This window comes from Gossypium hirsutum, chromosome A09 (genome assembly GCF_007990345.1).
Source record: "Gossypium hirsutum isolate 1008001.06 chromosome A09, Gossypium_hirsutum_v2.1, whole genome shotgun sequence".
Classification (NCBI taxonomy): domain Eukaryota; kingdom Viridiplantae; phylum Streptophyta; class Magnoliopsida; order Malvales; family Malvaceae; genus Gossypium; species Gossypium hirsutum.
Genome location: NC_053432.1, coordinates 65,502,767 through 65,514,834, shown reverse-complemented (window position 1 = coordinate 65,514,834; position 12,068 = coordinate 65,502,767). Strand labels below are relative to the sequence as shown.

Sequence of the window (12,068 nt, the reverse complement as noted above, 5' to 3'; positions counted from 1 at the left end):
TATGACTAATTTTTCGAAGCATGGGAAGAGAATTTATCTAGTAATTTTAAAATTTATCTCAAAAATGCTTAAATTAATAAATTGCAAAAAGAAAAAAGAAAAAATCGAGAGGTATTTGGGTCAAACTCAAGTTATTTCCAAAATGTGTTCGGATGCTTAAATTAATGAATGAAAAATCACATAAGCGATAAAGTGGCAAAACATTTGCATATTATACAGCTTTAAAGAAACTCAGAATACACAACAAATGATGTTTGCATTCTAAAATATGGTAAAAAATATATTTCTTTAACGAAAATACAACAAAACAGATCCCAATACCATGCCCTATGGATCTAAATTTACCCACTCTTACTTCGACTAAGTGACCGTATCGATTTCAGCTTATGCACTCCTATATAATTTCAGTCTCTTCGCAAGAGCGGATCAGCGTTCCATGATTGCTGGATCCTTATTCAGTAATGCCGATAATCGTTTTTGCTACAAAAGAAATTTCTCAGAAATCATTCACTGATCATCTGTTTCACCAAAATAAGTAACAGACGATAAGTTGGTTAAGAGAGGACATTTCTCACCTCCAGTTTACCCAATTCCGTGTAGAAAAAGTCAAGCAGGCTTCTTTTAGCTTCGCGGACTTGACAATAAACAATAGACTTTCGAATCGAGTGGCGCAAAGTAGCGCAGACCATATTTACGTAAGACAAAACTGTACTTCCTGCTCACACATTGTTAGAAACCCATTATCAGAAATAAAATACATTGAATAATAGTATCCTTCGATTAAGTTTCAAACAATTGAGATCCATCCTCAACTTTTTGTGTATATGAACCTACCAATTCTCCTCAGGTAGAAGTCATTGTATCGGTCAAATATTGATTGCGTAGCACTGCCACCCTTATCCACATCTTGAGGAAGCTTTCGGAAGAACTCAACTGTAAGGTAACAACATTCCATATCAACCAGTTGAAGTGTTGCTTTTTTGCTCTGAACCCTCATTCTTTCAAGAGACTCGATCGCAGCATTTCCCACCTCTACTCTGAGTGCAGGATATTACTTTAACTCTTGAAAACCAAACCATGTTGACTCTTATAAACCTTGAAGAATACTAAACTCAATGTCAAAAGATAGAAAAATAGCAGGCAAAATTTCTTTGGTACATGAACAATATAAGCAAAGATGGGAACATACCGGAGTTTCACTCATAGCCTTGTGAACCAGATCCTTCAGAATGGAATGAGTCTGAAAAATGTAACAAATGAAATCAATCCAATTTGAAGCATCAGTCTATGACCAACATGATCCCTAGTAAACAGAGACCTTAATAGCAGTTAAAAATTATCAACATTTTTTATGTAAGACAACTAAATAGTAGAGGATAGCAAGAATCTTGATACTTGAAAGAATTTTTTTTTTTAAGAATCACAACTGAACTGATGCTGAAAGAAAAAGAAAACCAAATGATCTTGGCATGCCAAATTGAATATGACAGATATAGCATTTTTCCTAAAATTTACTTTCATACCGCATCAACAGCAGCCTCAGCTGGACTTCTGATAGTAATTAAAGTAGATTCAATCAAACGACGATATCCTTGTTCAGGAGCTATTAAATGTGGTTGATAGCCATCAGCTTCCATCAGCTTCAGTAATGAGCTTCCTAATATTCTTCATTGATAGTTGCCTGTCAAATTGCAACATTTTCAAAGCAGCAGGAAGTTGGTTGTCGAAAATATTGTAAACCTTATCACCACCAGTACGCCTGTGAACAACATTGAAAGTCAAGACAAAATCTCTAACAAAATTAGCAAAATTGAATGATGTTAAAGACAGGTGTATTAAGGAAGGTAAAACAAGACGTGATACATACACCCCATCCAAATGTTCTCTGAAATTTTGATCAAAAAGACGGCAAATCTCCATAATTGTGTACAACTTCCCCTGTATAAGCATCTCAATCATCAGTAATTCCTAAAGAGCTTATAACTAATAATCAACTGTAAGTGGAATAGCCAAAGAATTCCAAAATCCACACACAAGAGCACACTTACACCCGCATCAGCTGCAATAGGATTTCCAAGGCGACTCGATTCGGTGTCAAGTTCAGCAATTGTTTTATTAATAAGGGACTAAATGCCAGGGATTCTAGACTTGATAACAGTTTCCAAATGCTGAGACATTAACCAGTATGACAAAGTTAATACAACTTAAGAAAAGATAGCACTAAACTCAGTATCATCTTGTCCTTTACAAGAAAGTATAGGATAAAAAGTACAAAAAAAGGAAAAAAGAAATAAACGCCCTATAGATTACCTTTGAAAGCATCTTAGCAAGATGCTCAGAACCCATTCTATGAGCAAGATGCCTATATTCAGGCGTAGTAGAAAAATACTCACGCTCTCTACGTCGAGCAGCAATCATATCAACATTCTTGTTAATATCTGCTTGTGAGCGATTCACGACACCAACCCAAGGGAATTTCAGCCGATAAGATTTGCCTTCCAATATCTAAGTCAAAGGAAACATGAATCAGAACATGATAGCGCCTAAGATGAATTGGAGCACTGGAGATTTGCTTGGTTCGGCCAGTTTCTCTATCCATCTCATCTTGAATCTCCTTCCTGACGGCAAAGGGGAACAGAAGAGGCAGAGGGTAAAACAGGGAGGGTAAAGTGAAGCAGCACCTAAACTGAGCAGAAGGGGCGGATTAGAAATCGGTGGATTTCACCGATTAGGGCAGTAATGGATTACACCCGTAATAGCATTACCATGAACCAAACAACGGAATAAAGGGAGCTTAAGTGGGGCCCACCGATTAGGGGTGTATTGGCATAGCCAATACACCCAACCAAACATGGTGTTAGTATTTGGTTGAAAGTTAAACACATCAATTAAAATGCTTTTACTATTCTTGGTTAAACTCAAGTACCTCGGCTACCCATATCATGGCACCAACCAACTACATCATAAATTAATAAATTCTAATCTTGGGTGTAATTTTTTTTTATTACGAGATAGGTACATCTATTAAATTATAATTATAATCAAATGAATTTTACTATATATCAAATTTGAAGAAGAAATTAGTAATTAAGTTAGGAAATTATTTGATATAATAATCGCCGAAAGTTTTACCTCTATAAACAAATTGAGATTTTGTCATTTGTCGTTAAGTTATATTTAAAAGATAGGTAATTATTTGATATATAGTTAGTGGAGTGTTTTAGACTCCACAAGTGGGCTATAAGTGAGATAATTGTCACCTTTATTTATTTATTTATATTTTTTACTACATTTTGCAATACACTTATCAAATCCTCAACTCATTTATGAGTCAAAAAACACTTCACTGGTAGTGTATCAAATAATATTTCTTAAAAATTTAAAAACAAATAAATAAGACATGTAGTAAAATCTTAACACTGCTTGTGGAATAAAAATTTTCTACCACTTATATAACAAATAATTATCCAATTAGTTACACAATCCACCATCAAATTATAAATTATATATCTAATGGAACTTAGGTATTATTCGATAAATTAAAATTTGAAGTATTGGAAATTAAAATTTTAAAAAATTAATGTTAAGTATTGAATTTGAATTATTAAATTATTTTCTATTTATTAAAAATTAAGTGTCGAATATAATCATATTGTTTGATAAATGTATATTTTTAATTTCGGAAAATAAAATATATAAATATCATAAAAATAAAATTTTTAATAACATTAAAAGAAGTTAATTTAAATTATAATGATTTAATTTGTATTTAAAAGATAATAAAATGTTAACATAAAAATAAATTAATAATTCATTAAGGGTGTGTTTGGATGAAAGATTTGTAGAAGGGATTCCATTTGTATTAAAGATTTCAAAGTTTTAACAATAAATTACTTGTTTGGGTAAATATATTGAAGAATTTCAAAATTTATGAGTAATTTAAAGAGAAAATTTCAGTATCACGAATTCCTTTTCCAAATTTCATCTAAAGATGTGGTTTCTTCAAAATTTCTTATAATTTTATTTGATTTAATACACATGGGCCTAGTATAAGATAAAAATTTAAACTTTAAAAATCAATTTTATTTAAGGGACATTGTTTGGTACAATGAGTTTTTTAAACTCCACAATGAGGATTAGGGAACTGACAAGTATCTTACAGGAGTATAGTAAAATATTAAAAAACATTTAAAAACAGAGACACATGGCAAATTTTTAATGTTGTTTGTCGAATAAAAAATGTACACTACCAGTATACCAACTACTAACCCTTTATTTACTTATAATATATATATTAATTCTAGTATATTAAAATTATTTATAATTTTTTGTAACTATAATAATATCCATATTGAATATTTTTATATTATTTATTTTTAATATAATTATTCTTCTTCTATCATTGTTTAATTTGTAAAATAACTTAATCTTTCCTAAATAAATCATTTATCTAAACAAAGCAATAATTATAAATGCTAGCATTTTAAAAATCTAAAAAAATTAAATATTCTTCATCTAAACATACTCTAAATGTATTCTCTAAGCGATAGGTAACCCCCCAATATTTTTTTCATGCTTTTTTTATTAAAAATTAATTAATTGTTTTTTTAAAATTTTATTATCAAGCGTATTTAAATTATTAAACTACTGGATATTTTAATTTTCAATAAATTAAAGGTTAATTGGTGAGATAAACAGTTTCGAAAAAATTTATAAAGCTCCTTTAAATCTTTTACACCCAAATGAACTCTGAACAAACAAAATTAACAAAATAGGTTATTTGATTGGTGTTAATCGTAAGCATTTAACGACAACACTAATATAATCATTAACAGATGTCACATCAACATTATTTGTTAATGTGGCATTATCACATCATCGTTGAGTGCTGACGTGGTAATGTCACCTCATGACCACTTACGGACATGGCACTGCCACATCAGCATTTATTGATGATGTGGTACTGCCATGTCAAAAAAAATTAAAGTTGTTTTTTAAACAAGTATACAATGAATCTGGATAAATTATTGTCTAGATTTATTTGAATTTGAACACCCATTGTCTAGATTCATTTTAGAAATATAAAAAAATTATAAAATTAGAAATTTTATTAGAAATTAATTAAAATTCATTTTATAAATTTATGAAAATTTAAAAATCAATATATTTATTATTAAAGATTAATGTAAAACATTTTCAATAAAATATTAAGAATATTGTTTAAAATGTATTATTTATTTTCAAATAAGAATATTATATCATCTATCGTTAAAATATAGTTTATGTTTAATAATAGAAAATTGTAATATTTGAGATAAATAATTTAATATTTTAAAATAAAATGTAATAATTTATTTTTATTATAATAATATTTGACTTAATTAAAATTTTTTAAAAATATACTTGTGATAAAATCTGTAGAATTGTTTTTCTTTTTACAAAGTGAAATTTTTTTCTATTAATTTGTTTGATATTTTCAAAGGATGAAACTATATTTTAAAAATAAATTTCAATGAAAAAGCAATTACACCCACCCTAATCATCAAATTGACTCTTTACTCTTTCTGTACATAATCTTTAAAAAATTGAAAAGATGATGTCAAAAATCATTTAGCCATAGTCACTGCTTACATAATTCTTTTGTTTTCTTTTGTCAGACTTATGATTAGGAATTAATTAGGGACATGAATTAGAATCATTTAAAATTTTTAAAATCGTATTTTAAATCACATGCTAATCATATAATTTAGAGATAAATTTAAAAATTGTAAATAGATTTTGGTTTAATGTGTAAATTAATACATTAATTTTAATTTGATATAATTATATACACGAAATTTTAATTGTGATTCGAATGTACATTTAAAATTTTGATTTTAATTTAATTATACACATTGATAAATTTTTACATGAGATAAATATAATTATTTATATATACAACGTATACACATATATCAATTATGATATTGATAAATTATGAAAATGGAATCAAATCAAAAAATCGAAATTTATAAATATCGTTAGACATTAAAACAAATTTCATATGCAATTCTAATATTTATCCCTTTAATTTACTTATATTACATATAAATTATACATAATCATGAAATCGAACATCAACTTGAATTATTTATATCTAGAACTAAAAAATCCGGAAAAGGGGTTTTGCTTTTGGATATACATGTGAAAAGAGGATTTTTAGTAATTATTTTCTCCGAACAAGACAATAAACAATAGGAAAAGAAGAAAAGATCACAGATGGGTTCAAACTTAGAAATTTTGTTTTGTAAAAATGTAGGCTTCACCTGTTGAAAAAGGTTTTTTACTTAAGAAAACGTTAGGTTAGAATTATTTATGTATAAGGTTATTTGTTTAAATTTGAAGTCTAATTATGTTGGAAAGAGTTTGAATGAAAATATTAAATTCAAAATATGAGTTTTGGAAAAAAATAAATAAATCTATTTAAATTATGAGCTTAGAAAAGTTTGAGTGTCAATATTTAAAGTTCAAGTCTGGTTCGTTTTTAATATTGTAATATACTATTTATATCACACAAAAATTAAATCTAAAATAATTTATAATTTTATAGTATAAACATTTAAAATATGTTATTTATGTTTAAAATTTTAATAAAAGGAATATATATATAAATTATTAAATTAAAAAATTGAAAATGGCATATATTAATTTTTAGTCTTTATTAACAATTTGATTTTTGAACTATACAAAATTTCCTACATTGGAATATGTTTTTTTTGCCCGTTTTGATACTTAAAGTTTAATTCTAAGTCGTGTTTGAAAAAAAAAACACAAGAGGACAACTCTTGGATATACTGATTTGGAATTCTAAACTTGTAGAGATTCGAGTAAATGGATGTCGGGCTATGTATTTATCCTAGGCTGCAAGGTTATAGTTTAGGGAAGTACGAAGAAGGCTAGTACGACTAACTCCAATAAAGGGGTTGAATATGGGACTGCTTTCAAAGCTATTTGGCTTTAGAAGTCCTTAATTGATTTGAAGTAGTTCCTAATACAAAAAAAAAAAAAAAAGGCTAGCACATTGTATTTTGATAATAATGCAATCCTAGCTAATATCACAGAGACCAAACATTATAAAAGGAAAAAATATATTGATCATAAATATCATATCATTAGAGAGGTGGCAGTTGGTGGTGTTGGGATTAAGTGCCCTTAGTATAGTTGTTTCATCATTAATGCTTTTAATTTTTCAAACAGATTTGTTAATAAAATTCCATTGTTAAAATTATTATCTTTGTATGTTTGTCTTAAATAGTTTTTGCATGAAAAGCAAAATGTATAAGTAAATATTGACTCAATGATTACTTAACGTTTAACTAATATCAAATTGTATCATGTGATCAGATAATGTGTGAGAAAACAATTTTTTATTAGTAGATAATCTAAATTGTTCATTATTTGAAGAATCAAAATTCAACAAACTGTCTCTCAAGTCCAATTGGGGAGATACTTTGATTTGGGTATCAGAGTAGATGACTTTCAAAAAGATAGAAAAATAGGTGTGATTGTCTATACTAACAATACATCGAACAAAACCAAAGTTGAATTCATCCTAAATTTATTTATGGATTCATTCACTTGTGAGGTTTATGGTGTGACTTGCCTCAAGTCTAAGTTAGTAACTCATATACTTTGATATATTAAAAACCTTAGTAACTCATATAAAAACCTAAGTACAATTGGTAATAAAGTCGAAAGCTGATATGTTGGGTACACGACTTATGTATGACATAAATTTGCTTACAATAGTGGAACTCATAGCTCATTGAAGTGTAAATGACATTCTCTTACTAACATTGCATGGTTGATGGAAAAGAAACGCAATCGCAAGTAATTTGTCTAGGAAGAATGATTTTATTACTATATGTTGGTAATAGAGTTTTTCATGGAGGAAGATGAAATGATTACTATAAGATAAAATAAATCATACTAGGTGAATGGATTTAACCCAAAGAAATTAAGAGTATCCTATGAGGGTAACACACTAATGAATGGATTTAACCCAAAGAAATTAAGAGTATCCTATGAGGGTAACACATTAATGACAAGAACATTGGATGAGTAAAATTATAAGTTGCTTTCGTAATAGTATATAATAAAGGAGAGTTCAATCATTGCATTTTTAATGAATTGACTCCACGACTAAATAATATTGTGATTAATAAATGAAGATTTAAAACTTCATAACAAATTATTTGAGCCCTAATTATATATGTCTAATCAATCCCTCTACTAGCTCAATAAAACTCTTAATGAATTGCCTTCAGAACTGATACATTAAATGAATTAAAACAACAAAATAGAAATAGATTGCATGTTTACTATCAATAGTAAATAAGAGATGACTTAGTGATGAATTTAATTTATTTAAAATTTGCTTAATTTATTGTAATTAAATAATTGAGTTTAAAGTGAAAACTAAATTAATTAGTAATCATAGTTTTATAGACCATGACAATTAAATTTATTTACAAATGCAACTTCCCCCAAGCACTCCGAACCGTCGCTATTTTTCTCGAATGGGCCTGACCGATTCGGCGCCTCCTCGCAGGGCTGCCAATGTCATGGCTGGGGCGAGGCTGGCCTATAGCACCCCAAGCCCGGCCCAGACGTTATGGCCGGATCCGACATACCACATCGAAGCGTTCAAAACATTTTATATTGTTGATCCAGAAAAACCTACTTAGTGTTTTAAAAGATAATTTTATTATAGGTTAAAGTGAATGGAAGCTGGACACCAAGTAGGTATCCATAACAGAGGAGGTGAACCATGAAGGCTGCTTAAGTACCAAGCTCTCCGATTGGATCCAATCCTAGACATGTCCACATCCATTGCCACACTTGGTTATAACAAGTTGAAATTTCTTTGGTAAATCGAATATTCGTGACGTCGTGTTATTTTAAAAAAAAACAAGTATCATTTTGAAATCACGCCTTAAGTCTAGCCCATTTGAATTAGTATCCATCAATTTAAAGTTGTTTTTAATAATATAATCCCAGAAAAATCAAATAAGAAAATAAAGTTAAAATGGCCTTATTACAACCCAAAAATTAAATAGTAATTAAAAATAACTTAAGAAAACCAGTCTCTTTTTTTCAAACCCAAAAGTATTCACCATGGCCACTCTGAATCCCCTCCGGCTCCAAGTCACCGATATCAAGGCTCACCTGCAAGGTTAAAGAAGGGGTGAGTTTGGGGAAACTCAGTGTGTAAGGAAAACCCATTCAAAGCCCAAGTCAGCTCAAGCCCATTGGGCCTAAACCCATTCAGGTAACAGTGGTACTGGGCCAGAGCCCTTTTCAGATTACAATAAACTGGGCCTTAGCCCCTTATTTAGATAACAGTATAGCCCATAGGCCCATTTCAAAATACATGCAACATCAGTAAACATATGCAAGCCCATTTGGGGAGACTACTCAACCCACCAACCACTACACTCCACCCGTACCAGCCACACACTCTATGTGGGGAATAGCTCAACCCACCTAGCCCAACACTCCACAATTGTAGCCTTGCTGCTCAGTTAACAGTAAATTGGGGCAAAGCCTCCAGTACGTGGACAAGCCACTTTCAGTACTTCCTCCGTCAATATCCCAGTCCCATGCATCAGATAATAACAACATGGCATGCAGTAAATAACAACAGTCAAACATGCATTTAGGTCAATTTAACCCTAGGGGTATTTCGGTAATTTATCTCCTAGGGGTAAAATTGTAAATTTCCAATTTTAAAGGTATTTCAGTAATTTATCTATTTTAGGGTTTTTCATGCATATTCCTACCTTTCACGTACTAACAGAATCACTACCGAGGGCTCTTACCGAATTGGGCCCGTTGGCCCATCATTCCAATTTTGGCCCATTAAGCCCAAAAATATCGAGGGCACAGAAATCATGCACTTTGCAGTCCAAACATTGCAGCTTACCAAAAAAATTAATCGATTTACCTCACGAGCATTCGCACACTCGCAAATCTACAAAACACCGGTTTTCGGCATTTCGGCTTTTCGACTTTTGCCGATCTAGACTAAGAAAGAGGATGTTAGTTACACACCTGTTTGCGACGATATGCTGACGAGATCCACACACGAACCGCCTACAATTAGATTACTAACACGTTAATCTAACTATTCAAATACAAACTACGTATTAACCCCTTACGATATTCGGCCAACCACACCTACAGACCATAGTAAGCTTATAAGAAATCAATAAGCAACTCATTAACAAATTTTTGTCAATGTTTACCACATAATCATAATTTCACTGCAAGTTGTCTTCCTAAGCAACAGTCACTAAATCATTTATAACTGGAGCTACGAAACTCCAAATCAAGTGCCGTTAATTTTCCCTGAAAATAGACTCATATATCTTCTATCCATAAAATTTTCAAAATTTTTGGTAGGGCCAATCAATACCAGATTTTTCTTAAAGTTTCCCATGTTTCACTGTTTGACTAATCTGACCACTCTTCATTACAAATCAAATTTCTCATTGTACAGAATTCAAAATATGTTCTCGTTTATTTCATTTGAAACTAGACTCATTAATATTTAATTACATAATTTATTCAGCTTCTAACTCATCTCCCACAATTTATGGTGATTTCCCAAAGTCACATTACTGCTGCTGTCCCAAGCAGATTTATTACCAAATCACTCTTTCATACACCTATCTTGCATGTATGTTATTTAAACATGTATATCACCAATCAATCATCACATATCTATGATTTTTACTTAAGCATAATCTCCATTTCATCATTTTAAAGCACAAAATGTTAGCCGATTTTTCCCTTTAGCATCTAAGGCACATGCATGATCATTTGTTTGGCTCAACTTCACCTATCTTCCATTTTTCATCAAAAGAACATGAAACAACAACCAAAAACCAAAATATGCTTCATGAGTTAGGGTAGAATCAAGAAGAACTCATGAACATCAAGATAGAAGCAAAGTACCAAGAACTTACCTTCAATTTTTCCCCCTCCTAGTGACCGAATATTCAAGGGTTTCCTCCCCTATTTGTTCTCTCTCAAATTCGGCTATGAAGAACAAAGAATGAACAAAAACCTTCATTTGCTTCCTTTTGTTATTCTTATCACTCAGCATTTTATGACACATAAATGATATACTAATATTTGTGCCATACTCATGCCATAATTCCAATAAAAATATGCCCATAATGCTTGCCATGCCCATCATCCATTAACTATTAAAATGCTAATGCCCATCATCCATTAACTATTAAAATGCTAAAATGCATACATTATCAACTATCCATCACCTTGGCCGGCCACTACATTAAAAGTGGGGAATTTGACATGCAAATCCTCCTATTTTGCACTACTATTTATTTGGCCACTACAAATTAGCCTATATCATTTTCAAACATTTTCACATATGTCCTATTTCATAATTTCACTCCCTTTTTCTTATGGAACAAAAATTAACTAAAATTATCGGGTTCTATCTTAAGCTTGGGCCTTCTAGAGGCCCACTAACATAATTAAACCTATGCTAACATTCACAGAATTCGCGAAAATTGGGGCGTTACATGGCCATTCAAATGGTTTTCCCTATGCCTAGCCTCCCCTATTTCTCAATTGACAAGTGCCTGCCCAGGTCAGTCATTCGCACGACTAACCGCACGGGGTGCAACATCCCTTAGCTAGGTGTTCGCACGTCTGGCCCGATGTTGTTGATGGGGTTGGCCGAGACCCTTAACAGGTTGCTTGGACAACTTGCTGCTGTGGCCGAGGCACCATCAGCTAGGCATTCGCATGCCTAGCTGGCGCGACAGTAGGTTCGATTGATGTCGCTTCAATTCGAGCCATTAACGGCTTGATCAGTTTGGTCTAGCCACCGGTTGGACCTTCGATCCAGTTTCATACATCGAGCCCAATTCAACTAGTTTTGGGTCTCAATCTCAATTTTTGGTTTAGTCCAATTTTCGATTTCGGGTCCAATCTTCAAGTTCAATTACCCATTGGACTAGTTGTATGACTTGAAAATTAATTTCCAAAAATAT

General features: G+C 31.1%; 1 pseudogene; it reads right to left on the bottom strand.

Annotated features, from left to right (window-relative positions):
* Positions 1-351: 351 nt before the first annotated feature.
* On the bottom strand, positions 352-2,939 carry LOC107890055 (dynamin-related protein 5A-like; annotated as a pseudogene).
* Between the last annotated feature and the right edge of the window lie 9,129 nt (positions 2,940-12,068).